This window comes from Dermochelys coriacea, chromosome 3, assembly GCF_009764565.3.
Source record: "Dermochelys coriacea isolate rDerCor1 chromosome 3, rDerCor1.pri.v4, whole genome shotgun sequence".
Taxonomy (NCBI): Eukaryota; Metazoa; Chordata; order Testudines; family Dermochelyidae; genus Dermochelys; species Dermochelys coriacea.
Genome location: NC_050070.1, coordinates 134,068,021 through 134,086,043, shown reverse-complemented (window position 1 = coordinate 134,086,043; position 18,023 = coordinate 134,068,021). Strand labels below are relative to the sequence as shown.

The window sequence follows — 18,023 nt, the reverse complement described above, 5'->3', positions numbered from 1 at the left end:
ACTGATCAGATGGTGTTCTGCGCTTGTCTTGTGATTCCATATATTTTACTCCGTTTTTTTTTCTCCTCCCTTTTTGTCTCAGTTGGCCAATAAAATAGGAAAACTTGTTGGTCTTGTGTATGGTATGGTTGCTGTATACTTCTGTTTTGCTTCACACTGAAGCATACTGCTATTTCCTTAATTCTGTTGTTCTTGGTCTATGCTTTGGAAAGAAGCAGCATGTTTTTTCTTTGAAACTAAACTTGAAGAATTACAATAGATGCCTTGTATAAAACACCTGCACAGTAGGAAATGAAACAAAACTTTCTAGCTCTCACTGCTGCTTGCTATTGCTTTTGTTTATTGGCAGGAAAGGCAATCAGTTAACAGAGTGGAAATAGATTGTTTACAGGATGTTTTCTGTATGAAAGGAAGGAAAAGTGCCTTTTACAGAGATCAGCCCATTGTGTTTGGGATATTGCAAGTTAAATGAAGCTTACCTTTCTGAGGGGAAATTAGCAGCGAAATACATGTAATCATTTCAGCCCTAACTGAGAGATGTACCGAGCAACCCATGTTAACTGTTGAAATCAAAAAGAAAAGGAGTACTTGTGGCACCTCAGAGACTAACAAATTTATTTGAGCATAAGCTTTTGAAGTGAGCTGTAGCTCACTTCAAAAGCTTATGCTCAAATAAATGTTAGTCTCTAAGGTGCCACAAGTCCTCCTTTTCTTTTTGCGAATACAGACTAACATGGCTGCTACTCTGAAACCTGTTGAAATCAAAGGAGTTGTTGGGTATTCAGCCCCTGTCAGGATCTGTCCCCAACCACTATATTTGTGTTTTAAGAACTTGATTAGCTGTAGATAGTTTTTATTTTAAAAATGCACTAGGAATTTGTAGAGCATGAGTATCTCAATACATTATGTAATAGTAAAACCACCTTGAAAATGTGTCATCTTGTCTCAGATTGCTTTGCAGGGCCCGCTTTCCAGCTGGCAACCTTTGAAATAGTCTTCTTCACTACAGAAAAAAAGCCAGTCAGATTTTCCCCAAATAATGGCTTAAAGTACATGGAGTATGCTTTCCTTAGTTTGTCATAACTCATAAAATATATTAAATGTGATTCTTGTTAGAAATGTAGTAGTAATTCTTCATCCGTGAGTTTGTCAATGTTCAATTTACAAGTTAAACCATGTTTTCTTTTATTTTTTCTCGCAGCCAACTGTATAACTTAAATCTATGATTAATCACTTGATTTTCATTCAGTCTCTTTTGTATCCTCCGTTGCACCCGCCATCATTATCACCAGCAAAGATTGTGGACTTACTAGCTTTGAATTCTGATGATGAAGCAATATGCATTATAAAGTAAGCAGACTTTCTTGAAGATACATTAATTGGAAGTGCAGACAGTAATAAGTTCAAACAGTAAAATAGGCAGGTATGACACAGGCATGCCTGGAGTAGATGTAGTCCTTGACAAGGTGAAATTTTTAGTTAAGCATTTTTCTACCATAATAATTTAAAGTGGAAATCTATTGTAATAATTCTACTTTTTATGTCCATTCTTCTACTCCATGTCTTATTAAATGTCCAAGGCATTTAATAGTTGTACATAGGAAAAACACCAAAATATATAATTCGAATTATGGCAGTGAAGACGCAAAAGAGCAGTTTGCTTAAAATATAGCTAAAAGCCAGAAATGCTTAAATTCTAGCATAAGGCTATCAAAATATAAATTAGACTATATTTTATGAAGCAATGTATCATGGTAAGAATGAGTCCCTTTTCCCCACACGATGGTTCCAGTGCTCTGGACAGAAATCCTAACTCCCAAGTATTTCTACCCAAACCAGTGAAAAGGGACAAAAGTGGTGGGCTAGGTTTTTGATTTTGGAAACTGAAACTGTGCAGACTCCTGACATGTTTGATGAATGGACCTCAGTGGTGCTGTTGCTAAAACTTTGCCTCTTAATTCCCCCCATTAAAGTTATTCTAGACATTTTATATAAAGGGCGTTTTCTTAAGGTCTGAAAAGGAAGGAGTTTGTTTTGTTCAAATCTCAACCTATATGCCATGCACCCTATCCTCTTACGTTACATTCTTTTGTTGAATCCTGCTGTTTCTCACTTTGTAGTTGTGGTTCTACAGCAAGTATGTTTAATGCAACCTGGGGATCCAGGATCTTCTAATGTTCTACTACAAACTGTCTTAAAATTACTTTCAAGAAGTCATCCAGCCATGTTTTCTGCCTATTTTCTAACTCTCTAGGCCTTTCTCAGTGTTTTCCCCTAGGCTTTGTCTACACTGGCAAGTGAAAGACAAAACTTCTGTCATAGAGGTGTTAAAAAAACGCCCCTCCGAAACACACAAGTTTTGTTGACGACAAGCGCTGGTGTGAACAGTTCTTTGTCGACAGGTATCCGACAATGTTATCTCTGCTCATTGGGGGTGAAAGTTTTTTGTCGGCAGGAGAGCTCTCTCCTGCCGACAAACAGCAGCTACACTGTGTGCCTTGTAGTGGCACGGCTGTAGCAGAACAGCCGTGTTGTGAAAAGCTGTATAGTATAGACATAGCCTAAGATGAGAAGTTTTAAGCAAGTGAGGGTTCTTTTATTTCATTTTGTAGATGCTTATCAACATTCTGAGTAAGGGATTCTGTAGACCAGTCTTAAAATGCTTGTGGAATAATAAGCTTCATCTAAAGTAGTTAATTCCTTTTTCTTTTCAGTCATACTCACTTAAAATAAACTTTTTCTCAGGGAGTATTCTGGATGAGTTTTAGATTTAAAAAAAAAAATGTTCTAACCTGTGGAGAAAGTCTAGTGATTGTCTTTTGGTTAAAAGAAAAGGAGTACTTGTGGCACCTTGGAGACTAACAAATTTATTAGAGCATAAACTTTCGTGAGCTACAGCTCACTTCGTCGGATGCATTTGGCTGGCAGTCTCATAAAAAGCTACATAATCTTCCAAATACCACTTCACCAGATGATTGATTTGCCATTTTCTAACACACAAATCAGCAATCTAGGAGTCCTCTCTGAGATTTGGGGCACGTTCTAGAAGTATGCACTGCATGGAAAAAATTCAACGTATCATGTGGGAAGGAGGAAACATGCTTCCCTGAAACATTTAGAAATCAATGAGTCAGGGCTTAAAAAAAAATATATTGGCTTGAAAATCGTACAATTAAAATAAAAAAGGATTCTATCTTAGCTTTCTGGCATCTGAGCCTTTAGAGTAAATTCAAGTCATGTTTTCGTGCTTTTTCTCTACAACTATGAGGGCTAGGGACTTACCCAAAACAACAACAACAAAAAGGCAAAAGCTGAGATTCTCATGTAATCACATGCCTCTAAGATCTGGGGCTTTCAGAGAAACATCGAGCACTGCAAGACTTAGGATACAATTATGAGAGTTTGCAACACTGCATTGTGGTCATCTATGCTTTCTTAAGCATTGCAAAACTGTGTTGCTATATTGTTCTGGAAACAAATTTTTTAGTAACATCTTTTAAACTGCTCCCAATATATTTTAAGATGAAGATTTGTATTAAATAATATATTTGTATACTGTATGTATCGAGATAAAGCTGTTTCTTCTGGGAAAATAACTTTTTTGAATTCAAAGCTAATTGAACAGAGTTTATAATATCTTTTTAGTCTCAGGTTAATTCTATTTTGAGAGGTTTCAGAGTGGTAGCTGTGCTAGTCTGTGTCAGCAAAAACAACGAGGAGTCCTTTTGACACCTTAGAGACTAACGAATGTATTTGGGCATAAGCTTTCGTGGAAAATCAGATGCATGGAATGGAAAATACAGTATCGGGGTGTGTGTATGTACGCACACACATAGTACGTGAAAAGACGGGGGAGTTGGCTTACCAAGTGGGGGTCAGTCTCCCCCCGACTTGGTAAGGCAACTCCCATCTTTTCATGTACTGTGTGTGTGTGTACATCTGTTCCTGTTGTGTTTTCAACTATATAGGTGTAAAACTGCATATAAAAGTATTTTTTATTATCTAGGGAGCACATTAAATGTCTGTATTGCAATTCTGTTAATACAGATATAGATTAGAAAGGGTCCAGCCACCTCTTAGGGAATATTAGTTTGTATTCCACATCTGTGTTGTTCAGGTAGACAGACCTATGTAAAATTTTCTTGTTCTAGCTTCTTTCATATAGAATATTCATTCCTAGTACTGTACATCTAGGCACTGGAATGTACAGAATGTGGATTTTCTTCATTAATATCTCAAGAAATTGCTTTTTGGCTCCAGGAATCAAAGTTAAATACCTTGACATTTTGTAGTCAGGAATAATTACCACATATTTTAGCATATTAATTACACCCAAGAGGTTGTAGCCATAAATCATATAGATTATAAAACAGTTGTACTGATTTCTCACTGTTCAGTGCTATATTTCCATATTTGTGTATGTAGATTATTGTTCTATGTTAAATAGTTAGACAGCGGTTCTCAAACTGTGGGTCAGGACTCCAAAGTGGGTCATGACCCTGTTTTAAAGGAGTCGCCAAGGCTAGTATTAGGTTTGGGGCCTAGGGCTGAAGCTGAAGCCCGAGCACCACTGCCCCAAGCTCTGGTTAGAGACCTCGCCTGCCGCCGGGTGGCAGGGCTTGGGTAGGCCCAGTCTTTGATTTCCCGTCCTGGGTCATGTAGCAATTTTTGTTGTCGGAAGGGGGCGTGGTGCAATAACGTTTGAGAACCCCTGGTTTAAGATATAGAATACTGATTTTTATGAATGCCTGCTATTGATATACATGTTTAGGGAACCTTCATATTTAAAATAAGGATTTCTCATTTGACTTCCAGGCTCCTCTTCATTGTTCCCAGTCTCTGTAAACAGGGAAGTGAGAAGGCATACTTTTGGAACCCTTATAACCAAAGGTAAGCATACCTGTTAATCTGTTGAGGGTAGTGATTTCACAACCAGGCTATCTAAATGAATGATCTAATTTTAAAATTGTTTGGAAAACCCTTAGTCACCTTTTAAAAATATATTCATCACCTTTTAAAGCTAAAATCTCCACAGAAGAAATGGATGCACACATGCATCTACATTTGTGCATGCAAGTAACCAACTTGAATGTGCAAATAGATTTTGATTTTTTTTTTTTTTTTTTTTGCACTTGGAACCTGAGGCTGTAGTTTTGGAAAGTTTTGGTGACCAAACTTGGTCTAATTTTTGACTTACTAAGCTATAAACAGAAGTTTTTTTTTGAGTTCTAAAATTTGTTGGTAGATTCTTTAATTCTCTTCCCTGCTAAGTAAAGAAGACAGCTGTAAAATTAAATGAATGATTAAAAGTTTTGTTTTTTGTTTTTTGTTTTGTTACTCAAGAAGTTAAAACTGCTCTTGGGCTAGTCTTTAAACTGTCGTCATTTGATTAGGTAAGGCTTAATATATAGTTCTATCGTACTCTAAAAGTGACTGCTTAAAAATATTGAAATATCCTGAAATTATTCTCACTCGATGACTTTCTTATGAGATGTACTTGGTTTTGCAAATAAAAATGGTTTTCTAACAGTCAGCGCTGAAGACTCAGTTGGATTTTGAAAGTTAAGCTGGGTTCTTTTCATGTATCATTACTAGAAATGGCCTCAGTGACACCTGTGCAGTGTCATTGTTTTCCACAGAATCACACTAATGTACCTGGAGCTTAGTAAACAATCCTGTTTATGCCTCAGAGAACAATCTAGCTCTGGCTTTCTTAGTATTACCAGATTTGGATTCTGAGTACTAACGGGGTAGTAAGCAGTGGAAACATACTTATTACCGTTAGTTGATAAGACATTCAGAATATACAAGGAACTGTGGAATAAAAGTACTGTTTGCAGAATAGTCAGTAATGTGCTGTCAATGCTTTCATAAGGGGCTCCTACAAAAAAAATTTCCTTGCGTTTAAACCCTGTGTGTTGGGGGGGGGGGTGGAGAGGGCACTTGTAGGGAGGAAGGAGGAAAGACTGTGCAATCTATTAATTTTTCTTCCTGTCTAAACAAAAACTCTCAAAACCATAGCCAATGAGGGAGGGCGTGACATTAGGCAAACTTATATTAAGCAGCAGCACTTGTTATAAACATTTCTGAAAAATATATTCGGAGTATTGATAGTTATATAATACTGTTCGTTTTGGGGATTGCTGGTGTTTTTCACAGGGATTTTGTTACTTTACTCCAATATTCTGGTCAACTCAAAGGAAAAAAAAATCCAGAAGTGTATTTGAGCCACAGGGATAAATCCTCTCGAGTAGAGATGACTTAACAGTAAGCAGGAAGGTGTGAACTCGAGGAGACAGGGAAAATCATCTTAACTTTCCATTCTACTCGGTGGAAGAGATTTAAGAAAGGGTCCCTGGGAGCTCCCTTCAGTGCATCACTCATGGTAACCTTGTAGAGTAGAAACATACTTTAAAGAATCAGAAATACCAGTCTTCAAAATTCATTTCAGAAGGCCAGATCCTGCAAGGTTCAAGCCCCCTCTGCTCATTGAAGTCGATGGCTATTTTTAATTTTCAGCTAACAAATTGGAGAGCCACTATTTTCATTTGAATGCCAAAAACAATCTTGTATGCCCAGTGCTTCCTTTATTAGGAGCTAACTGTTGAAGTAGTGCTGATGCTAATGATAGACAATGAACAAGGAAATGCTTCTTTGCTAACTGAAAAAGAAGAAAAGTGGTAAGGAAGATGCTTCATTTTCAAGCTTCAAAGAGGGTATTGCAAATATGAGGATATTACAGAAGGAGATGACATAATGTTTTGTGTGAGTGTGATACAGCCATATCTATGTCTATCTCAGTGTCCTTTGCATTTCTTCAATTTTATCAAACTAGAATTTTCTCCTATTTATTTTAATCTTAATATTATATTCTGCCTTTCATATGATGTTGGGGTTGCCAACTTTCTGACTGCAGAAAACTGAACGCCCTTGCCCCACTCTTTCTCTGAGGCCCCACCCCTGCTCACTGCATGCCCCCTCCATTACTCGCTTTTGCCCCTTTTACTCACTCACTCATTTTCACCCAGCTGGGGAAGGGGTTTGGGGTGCGGGAGGAAGTGAGGGCTCTGGCTGGGGGAACAGGATCTGGGCTGGGGCTGGGGATGACTGGTTTGGGGCACAGGTAGAGGGCTCCCGGCTGGGGCAGGGGGTTGAGGTATGGGAGGGGGTACAGGCTCTGGGCTGGGGTTGTGGGCTCCAGGGTGGGGCCAAAATGAGGGGTTCAGGATGTGGGAGGGGGCTCTCAGCTGGGGTAAGAGGTTGGGGTGCAGGAAGGAGTTTGGGTGCAGGAGGGGGTTCCAAGCTGGGGTGGTGGTTTGGGGAGTGGGAGAGGGTTTGGGGTGTGGGCTCTGGGTAGCGCTTACCTCAGGCAGCTCCTGGGAAGTGGCTGGCATGTCCTTCTGGTTCCTAGGTGGAGGGGTGACCAGAGGGCTCCGGACACTGCCCCCATCTGTAGGTGCCACCCCCACAACTCCCACTGGTTGTGGTTCATGGCCAATGGGAGCTGCAGATCCAGCACTCGGGGCAGGGGCAACGCACAGAGCCCCCCTTGCTGCCCCTGCACCTCCGAGCTGAAAACTGGATGCCTGGCAACCCAATATGATGTACTTTTAAACTTGAGTGCTTAAGATTTGATATAACAAACAATTGCTTCTAACTACTGTTTTCTTAATGCTGAACAACTTTGACTGAAGTTTTGATGGGTGTGATTAAAACACCAAATGGAATCATTTGCTTGTGTAACTATAGGCACAGGTAAAACTTAGCTTTTGTTAAAATTTGTAATTTGGCAGCTTGCCTTTATTAAAGATTGTAAATATATGAGTGCAGTAGTTTTATGAGGCATGATTGCCAAATCTCATTATAGTGAAGAATGATTGCATTCCTAGTGTGCTGGCTAAGTCAAAAATCAAATTATAATTTTGGTGACTTTGCAGATCTTCAGCTGGGAAGTGTGACTGTTCCTTGGAAAAGAACTGACATGACCAAAAATTGAAAGCAGCACCAGGCTGCTCAAAAATGGAGCTCTTTATAAGAGCTAATTAGACTGCCTCTGCAAAATCTTAGGAAACTGCACTTGCCAAAGAATTGAGACAGGCTGATATTTGCTGTGAAAGGAATTAAAGGTGATAGTCACTTTATTTTTGTGGTCTCTTACTGTGTAAACTTCTTGGTCTGGTCCAAATCCAGTGCAATGGGTTGTTTTTATAACTCTAGCACACGGCCCTAGTTAAGTAGTACTGTACTTCATGCTGGCTGAACACAGCATCTGATTACCATCTGGTCATCAAATGCTCCCTGCAGCACAATAGAGAAATGATTGCTTCATTAAAAAGTGTACTCCCACGTGTCTTTCTTCCCTGAATAAGCACTTCTTTGGCAAATATTTCCTTATGGGAATATATGTAAAAACTTTTCATTTTTCCCCATTGTAATTCCTTTGACTTTCCTGGGGCTTACAGTTCGGTACACTGGGGATAAATTTTGTCACTTAACATTCTCTCAAAAAAATCTGATGCATAGAGAGATTAACTGAAATGATCACGTGAAATGATCCTAGCAAAGTTCAGATGGTAATGGTATTACTGTTTCTCTTCAGGACTGGATTTGTTGGAAATTTGAAGTTTTGACCTGAGAATACCAAGCAATGGAATTTATACATTTTGTGTATTTGTATAAAACTTACTTGAGCATACAATGCTGATATATACTAAGTTACTTAAACTTCCTACATTTTGTCTATTACTTTCTTGATGGTTTAATAGAACATCTGCTGAATGTTTTTAAAACTACATCTGTAATACACACATTCTGTGACTTGTTGTCATAAATATAAAGGGAAGGGTAAACACCTTTAAAATCCCTCCTGGCCAGAGGAAAAACCCTTTCACCTGTAAAGGGTTAAGAAGCTAGGATAACCTCGCTGGCACCTGACCAAAATGACCAATGAGGAGACAAGATACTTTCAAAAGCTGGGGGTAGGGAAAAACAAAGCCCCCCCCTCTGTGTGATGCTTTTGCTGGGGACAGAACACGAATGGAGTCTTAGAGTTTAGTAAGTAATCTAGCTAGATATGCGTTGGATTCTGTTTTCCTTAAATGGCTGAGAAAATAAGCTGTGCTGAATGGAATGGATATTCCTGTGTTTGTGTCTTTTTGTAACTTAAGGTTTTGCCTAGAGGGATTCTCTGTTTTTGAATCTAATTACCCTGTAAGGTATTTACCATCCTGATTTTACAGAGATGATTCTTTTTACTTCTATTAAAATTCTTTTAAGAAACTGAATGCTTTTTCATTGTTCCTAAGATCCAAGGGTTTGGGTCTGTGTTCACCTATGCAACTTGGTGAGGATTTTTATCAAACCTTCCCCAGAAAAGGGGGGTAACGTTTGGGAGGATTTTGGGGGGGAAAGATGTTTCCAAACGGATTCTTTCCTAATAATAATAATAATAATACCAGTTAGACATTTGGTGGTGGCAGCGAAAGTCCAAGGGCAAAAGGTAAAATAGTTTGTACCTTGGGGAAGTTTTAACCTAAGCTGGTAAAAGTAAGCTTAGGAGGTTTTCATGCCAGTCCCCATATCTGTACCCTAGAGTTCAGAGTGGGGAAGGAACCTTGACATGGTGGCAGAGCAGTGGGATTAACTTGAAATCATTTTGAGATCAATTTGAGATATTTTGAACCAGAATCACAGATTTGAAAAGGAAATATTTTTTTTCCTTTTGGGCTGCTGGAAAGCAGGTTTTCAGCTGAAAGCAGTTAGCTTTTTTTTTCTCTGCTTGGGGGCCAGAGCGGAGACAAAAGGGAATTGTCTTTTGTGAGCTGGAGCTTTCTCTACCTAAAGGCAGGGTAGTTAACCTCCTGCAGGGAAATTCACAGACCTGAAGAAGTGTGTTTTTTGTTTTTTTTTTTTTAACCTAAGAGCAACTAGAGTGGTTTTCTGCCTATTTGCCTGGAGACAAAGGTGTTAGGGTTTTTTTTTTTTTTTTTTTTTAAGGATTTTTCTGTAGGCTGACAATCACTATCAGGGAACATAAGTATCTGGACAGCACCCCAAAATTTTACGAGCCAAGTTTTTATTTTTGTTTTTGTTATGTTTTGTTCTAACTCTCGGGTGCAAAGTTAGTTAAAAACAGAGAGGCAAGATGACAGAAACCAAGACACAACACAAATTGGAGTTAGCCAGACTGGAGGCAGCGAAAGAGGCAGAAAAAGCCCTAGAAGCTGCCCACAGGAGAGAAATGGAGGTAGCGAAAGAGGCAGAAAAAAACCCTAGAGGCTGCTCACCGGAGAGCTATGGAGGCAAGGGCCAAAGAACTGGAGGAGAAGGAAAAAGAGAGGAAGCATGCACTGGAGGAGGAGAAGGCAAAGGCTCAGCAGAATATACCAACAAACCCTAGCAATCCTTCTCCAGGTACCACTTCCCATCCCAGAAAGTTCCCCACCTACAAGGCAGGCGATGATACCGAGGCCGCCTTAGAAAACTTTGAAAGGGCCTGCCTTCAGTACAGCATCTCTACAGACCAATACATGGTAGAGCTGAGGCCGCAGCTCAGTGGACCCTTAGCTGAGGTGGCGGCTGAAATGTCTAAGGAACACATGAACCAGTATGAACTGTTTAAAACCAAGGCGAGAGTCAGAATGGGGCTAACCCCCGAGCATTCCCCTCAGCGGTTCAGAGCCCTAAGGTGGAAACCAGACATGTCATTTGCCCGACATGCCTAACACATTGTGAAATGTTGGGATGCCTGGATATCAGGAGCAAGTGTTAAATCTCCAGAAGATTTGCCCTTTCTAATGCAAATGGAGCAGTTTTTAGAGGGTATTCCTGAGGAAATAGAAAGATGCATCCTAGATGGGAAACCCAAAACTGTAATCGAAGCAGGGCAGATATGAGCCAAATGGGTGGAGGTGGCAGAAAAGAAAAAAAACTGGTCGCAGTTGGAACGGATACCAGAAGGGACAACCTCAGACCACACCCTACTACTGGGGCCAGCCCAAGGCCCCACCTACCCCCCAAGGAACTCTCCAGCTACCTTATCGTCCTGCCACACCATTCTTCAGCAAGCCCCCTCGCCCCAGTGACCTGTCAGCTGGACGATGTTTTAAATGTAATGAGCCGGGGCATGTAAAGGCCAACTGCCCCAAGAACCCCAACAGAATACAGTTCATTGCACCAGAATCACCCCAGAGATCCTCAGGCCCAGATACCTCCCAGATACCCTTGGAGCGGAGGGAAACTGAGTGTGTGTGGGAAGAAGGTCACCATGTGGAGGGACACTGGAGCACAAGTGTCAGCTGTCCATGCTTCCTTAGTGGACCCCAATTTAATCAACCCAGAGATCCAAGTGATTCAGCCTTTCAAGTCAAACTCTTTCAAATTGCCTAGAGCCAAGTTGCCTGTCCAGTACAAGGGCTGGTCAGGAACGTGGACTTTCGCAGTCTGTGATGATTATCCCATCCCCATGCTGTTGGGGGAAGACTTGGCCAATCATGTGAAGTGAGCCAAGAGGGTGGGAATGGTCACCTGCAGCCAGGCTAAACAAGCCATCACATCTAGCTCTGTTCTGGAAACTTCTACCAGGACCCAGTCATAGGTGATGGACCCGGACACCAGGCCAATGTCTGCAACAGCATTAGTGGATCCAGTCCCAGAGAGCCAGAACCGGTGGAACAACTAGCACCAGACCCATTGCCAGCACTGAATCCAGTACTTGCAACCACAACACCAGAGGGCCCCACCGAACCTGCACTGGCAGCAGCCGATAACCCTACACAAGAGGCTCAGCCGGAGCCTGAACCCCAACATAGTGCACCAGTGGAGAGCGGTTCACAGTCGATGGAAACAGCCCCATCCCCTACATCGCTTCCAGAGGTACCAAGCATAGGTCCCCAATCCAATGAAGAACTGATGTCTCCAGCATCAAGGGAACAGTTCCAGACTGAACAGGAAATAGAGAGAGCTTGGACGGTGGCATGGAGCAATCCACCACCTCTCAGCTCTTCTAATCGATCCCAGTTTGTTGCAGAAAGAGGACTTTTATACAAAGAAACTTTCTGGTGGACACCAGGAAGACTGGCATCCTCAGAGACAGTTGGTAATTCCAAATAAGTACCAGGTCAAGCTCTTGAGCTTAGTCCACGATCATCCTAGTGGCTGTGCTGGGGTGAACAGGACCAAAGACTGGTTGGGAAGGTCATTCCACTGGGAGGGAATAGGCAAGGATGTTTCTACCGATGTCTGGTCTTGTGAGGTATGCCAAAAAGTGGGAAAACCCCAAGACCAGGTCAAAGCCCCTCTCCAGCCACTCCCCATCATTGAAGTTCCATTTCAGTGAGTAGCTGTGGATATTCTGGGTCCTTTTCCAAAAAAGACACCCAGAGCAAAGCAGTACATACTGACTTTCATGGATTTTGCCACCTGATGGCCAGAAGCAGTAGTTCTAAGCAACACCAGGGCTAAAAGTGTGTGCCAGGCACTAGCAGACATTTTTGCCTGGGTAGGTTGGCCCTCCAACATCCTCACAGATACAGGAACTAATTTCCTGGCAGGAACTATGGAAAGCCTTTGGGAAGCTCATGGGGTAAATCACTTGGTTGCCACTCCTTACCACCATCAAACAAATGGCATGGTGGAGAACTTTAATGGAACTTTGGGGGCCATGATACATAAATTCGTAAATGAGCACTCCAATGATTGAGACCTAGTGTTGCAGCAGATGCTCTTTGCCTACAGAGCTGTACCACATCCTAGTTTAGGGTTTTCACCATTTGAACTTGTATATGGCTGCGAGGTTAAGGAGCCGTTACAGCTGATGAAGCAGCAATGGGAGGAATTTACACCTTCTCCAGGAACTAACATTCTGGACTTTGTAACCAACCTACAAAACACCCTCCAAACCTTTCTAACCCTTGCTAAAGAAAACCTAGAGGATGCTCAAAAAAAGCAAAAAGCCTGGTATGATAAACATGCCAGAGAGCGTTCTTGCAAAGTAGGGGACCAGGTCATGGTCTTAAAGGCGCTCCAGGCCCATAAAATGGAAGCATCTTGGGAAGGGCCATTCACGGTCCAGGAGCACTTGGGAGCTGTTAATTATCTCATAGCATTCCCCACCTCCAACCGAAAGCCTAAGGTATACCATATTAATTCTCTAAAGCCCCTTTATTCCAGAGAATTAAAGGTTTGTCAGTTTACAGCCCAGGGAGGAGATGACGCTGAGTGGTCTGAAGGTCCCTACTATGAAGGGAAAAGTGCTGGTGGCATGGAAGAGGTGAAGCTCTCCATGACCCTTGGGCATATGCAGTGACAGCAGATCCAGGAACCGTGCACTAGCTACGCGCTGATGTTCTCAGCCACTGAAGGACTGACTGAACGGGCATACAATTCTATTGACACGTGTAATGCTCACCCAATTAAAGTCCAACCTTACCGGGTGTCTCCTCAAGCTAAAACTGCTATAGAACGGGAGATCCAGGATATGTTACAGAAGGGTGTAATCTGCCCCTCTGGCAGTGCATGGGCATCTCCAGTGGTTCTAGTTCCCAAACCAGATGGGGAGATACATTTTTGCGTGGACTACCATAAGCTAAATGCTGTAACTCACCCCGACAACTATCCAATGCCACACACAGATGAACTATTAGAGAAACTGGGACGGGCCCAGTTCATCTCTACCTTGGACTTAACCAAGGGGAACCTTGGACTTAACCAAGGGGTACCTGGCAGGTACCGCTGGATGAATCTGTCAAGGGAAGGTCAGCTTTCACCACCCATGTCGGGCTGTATGAATTTAATGTACTCCCTTTTAGACTGCGGAATGCACCCGCCACCTTCCAAAGACTTGTAGATGGTCTCCTAGCGGGATTAGGAGAATATGCAGTCGCCTACCTTGACTATGTGGCCATATTTTCGGATTCCTGGGCAGAACACCTGGAACATCTACAAAAAGTCTTAGAGCACATAAGGGAGGCAGGACTAACTAAGTTAAGGCTAAGAAGTGTCAAATAGGCCTAAAGAGAGTGACTTACTTTTGACATCAGGTGGGTCAAGGAACTATCAACCCCCTGCAGGCCAAAGTGGATGCTATCCAAAAGTGGCCTGTCCCAAAGTCAAAGAAACGGGTTCAATCCTTCTTAGGCTTGGCCGGTTATTACAGGCAATTTGTACCGCAATACAGCCAAATCGCCGTCCCACTGACGGACCTAACCAAAAAGAAACAGCCAAATGCTGTTCAGTGGACCGAAGAGTGTCAGAAGGCCTTTAACCAACTTAAAGCGACACTCATGTTTGACCCTGTACTAAGGGCTCCAGACATTGACAAACCGTTCCTAGTAACCATAGATGCATCCAAGCATGGTGTGGGAGCAGTTTTAATATAGGAAGGACCGGATCAAGAATCCACCCTGTAGTGTTTCTCAGCAAGAAGCTGTCTGAGAGGGAAAGCAACTGGTCAGTCAGTGAAAAAGAATGTTACGCCATTGTCTACACTCTGGAAAAGCTATGCCCATATGTTTGGGGACGGCATTTCCATCTGCAAACCGACCATGCTGCGCTACAGTGGCTTCATACCACCATGGGAAATAACAAAAAACTTATTTGGTGGAGTTTAGCTCTCCAAGATTTTTATTTCGACATCCAACACATCTCAGGAGCTTCTAACAAAGTGGCTGATGCACTCTCCCGTGAAAGTTTCCCCGAATCAACTGGTTAAAATCGTCCTTGAGATATGGAAAATATTGTTAGTCTTTATATACTTGGTAGTATATTTAGAGGTGCATGTGTCTTATTAACTCTGTTTTTTCCTAGAGCTCCAGGAAGAAATCCCAGCCAGCCTTTCACCCTATCTGTGATTTGGGGGGCGTGTCATAAATATAAAGGGAAGGGTATACACCTTTAAAATGCCTCCTGGCCAGAGGAAAAAACCCTTTCACCTATAAAGGGTTAAGAAGCTAGGATAACCTCGCTGGCACATGACCAAAATGACCAATGAGGAGACAAGATACTTTCAAAGTTGGAGGGGGAGAAGCAAAGGTGTTTGTATGTCTGTGTGATGCTTTTGCCGGGGACAGAACAGGAACGGAGTCTTAGAACTTAGTAAGTAATCTAGCTAGATATATGCATTAGATTCTGTTTTCTTTAAATGGCTGAGAAAATAAGCTGTGCTGAATGGAATGGATATTGTTTTTTTTGTCTTTTTTTGTAACTTAAGGTTTTGCCCAGAGGGATTCTCTCTTTTGAATCTAATTACCCTGTAAGATATTTACCATCCTGATTTTACAGAGGTGATTCTTTACTTTTTCTTCTATTAAAATTCTTCTTTTAAGAAACTGAATGCTTTCTCATTGTTCCTAAGATCCAAGGGTTTGGGTCTGTGGTTACCTCTGCAAATTGGTGAGGATTTTTATCAAACCTTCCCCAGAAACGGGGGGAGGTAAAGTTTGGGAGGATTTTGCGGGGGGAAAGATGTTTCCAAACGGATTCTTTCCTAATAATAATAATAATACTGGTTAGACATTTGGTGGTGGCAGCGAAAGTCCAAGGGCAAAAGGTAAAATAGTTTGTACCTTGGGGAAGTTTTAACCTAAGCTGGTAAAAGTAAGCTTAGGAGGTTTTCATGCCGGGTCCCCACATTTGTACCCTAGAGTTCAGAGTGGGGAAGGAACCTTGACATGTACGTACATGTGTGTGTATGTGTATAATCTGTGTATAATATTAAATCTGAGATACCACATTATCAAATACTGTATGTTTTATCTGTATGAGTTTGAAGTAGTGCAGTACTCATAAATTATTTTATGCAGGTTATTCCAAAAGAGTGATAGTAAAATCTCTTGTATTTGAACAGACCATCATGTGGTGGAAGAGATAATGGGGACAGAGAAGCATAGTTCTGGTAGAACAGAATTTCCTGAGTGCTGGGGGATGGAGAACAGCTTTCTGTCTGCTTTTAGTAGAGGAGGCAAAGTTGTGCCTTCCCCTGATTCTTAACTTGTTTAGACTATCAGAAAGAGACGGGAGAATTCCCAGCTTTTGTGTTTGAGAATGGATGACTGAATAGCCCAAGAGCAGTCTAAGGCCAAAAATATATCAAGTTTGTAAGAAAATGAAAGACAAATGGTATAAAACACATGTAGATTTAAGACTAAACAGTGGTTCAGATAGGTGGACCACAACCTTACAGTTTATTTTAGGAGTGAGAGAAAACAAATTGCTGAAATTTTTAGAATATATGTGTTTGTATCAGTTTGAGGGTCTCCCCATCTTCTCCTTAGCATTGAAGCGTCTCAAAAGTTAAGTCTCCAATTTTTGCATTTCTTGCCTCTTTTTCACTCCTGGCAGTCGTTGAAATAAACTTCTGAGCGCTTTTCACTGTCCCTCCCCTCTTCTTCTAAACGAATTCTCATATTTTGTATTAAAAGTGCTGTGTGTAGGCTTGAAATCTAGTTATATCATTTTAGGTACTGTACCTGCTTCTGAGTCATCCTGACAATTTCTGTAGTATTAACAATACCACTTTCCTGTTTTCATAAGTTTTCTTTTCCCAGTTTTTGTGAACACTGCCCCTCCCCTTCATCCGCAAGCATGCACATTAGAAATAAAAAATTAAAAAAAAAAAGTGGTTTTATTTCATTAATATTTTGGCCAGTTTTGAAAGAATTTTGTGGTCAAGGTAAAGCAATTCCAATTATTCAAAAATTTCATTTCACTAAGTAGAATGGCTTAAACTTTGGACTCAAACGTGTATTGAAATCACCATTGTTGAAGCTTTTTTTGGACATAAAGGCCTGATTCTGTTAATTCTGTTACTAAATAAGAGGTCTAAGAGAAGAATTTCCCAACAAATTAAGAGATGACATCAGAGAAACTGACATATGAATAGATATTAAAGAACCCAAAATAATGAAGTATAAAAGTTGTACAACGTTCATTTTCCTTAATGAATAACAAGAGGGCTACACTTTTATATCTAGCAGTATAGTTTCCTTTCAGTGGGGCAGGGACTGTTTGTAAAGTGACATCCTTGTCCGTGATTGGGACTCCTTCACGCTATCATGATACAAATAATTAATAGCAGAAGACAAGATGCACAGTAGAGTGGAAGTTGTAATCAGGAGGAGAAACTGAGGAAGCACAGGTGAATGAAACATAAAATAAGGAACTGGTTAAGACATCACAATTGGAAACAATGGACATAATGGCTAGTGAGGAGCAAAGAAGTCCTTTGCTCTTTTTACGACTCTTCCTGGTAGCCAAACATCTATACAGCCCTTCAGCCAAGTCCTTGATATTATGTATTTTGCCTATGGGGAGGAGACTGCAGATGAACTGCAGGTGTAGACTGAGAACAGATTGGAGGTGAAATATATACAGATCAGGTTTCTGAGTAGCAGCCGTGTTAGTCTGTATCCGCAAAAAGAAAAGGGGTACTTGTGGCACCTTTGAGACTAACAAATTTATTTGAGCATAAGCTTTCGTGAGCTACAGCTCACTTCACCAGATGCATAAAATGATGAAGTGAGCTGTATCTCACAAAAGTTTGTGCTCAAATAAATTTGTTAGTCTCTAAGGTGCCACAAGTACTCCTTTTCTTTTTGAGTATACAGATCAGTGATCAGGAAAAAAGGAGTTAAGGGTGTCCCCAGAAAGAAAGAAAAGAAAAACAAGACATTCTGAACAGGGATTTCCAGGATATCTCTGATCCCAGATACAAGTAAAAGGGTGGTATACTGTTTTTTTTAAGTGTTGAAGGATAACTATTGCAATTAGTTGAAGGATTTTTTTTGTTTGTAATTATGTGAGAACAAATATCAGTGAAATATCTGAGATAATTAATTACTTCAGCCACCTGAGGATAGAACTGAAGACTGGCACAATAATGTATTCTTGAAGGTTTCTTCTACTTGGTGCCAGAATGGTATGTGGTGAGTTGGGGGCACAAATCAGAAAAGAAAGTTATGCCATTGAGAAGGACAGACTTTTCTTTGTCTCCAATTTCTCCCTAAATATATATATATGATAGAAAA

General features: G+C 41.1%; 1 protein-coding gene across 18 annotated transcripts in view; it reads left to right on the top strand.

Annotated features, from left to right (window-relative positions):
- Positions 1–18,023, top strand: part of SIPA1L2 (signal induced proliferation associated 1 like 2) — a 260,821-nt gene that overhangs the window by 53,977 nt on the left and 188,821 nt on the right. For 16 of the 18 annotated variants that reach the window (XM_043511364.1, XM_043511368.1, XM_043511365.1 and 13 more), the window contains exon 2: positions 4,816–4,890. The gene's annotated coding sequence lies outside the window, so the exon portion shown is untranslated. Of the gene's footprint in view, positions 1–1,269; positions 1,351–4,815; positions 4,891–18,023 lie in introns of those variants that run through there. The other 2 variants (XM_043511366.1, XM_043511359.1) reach the window with 1 other exon arrangement.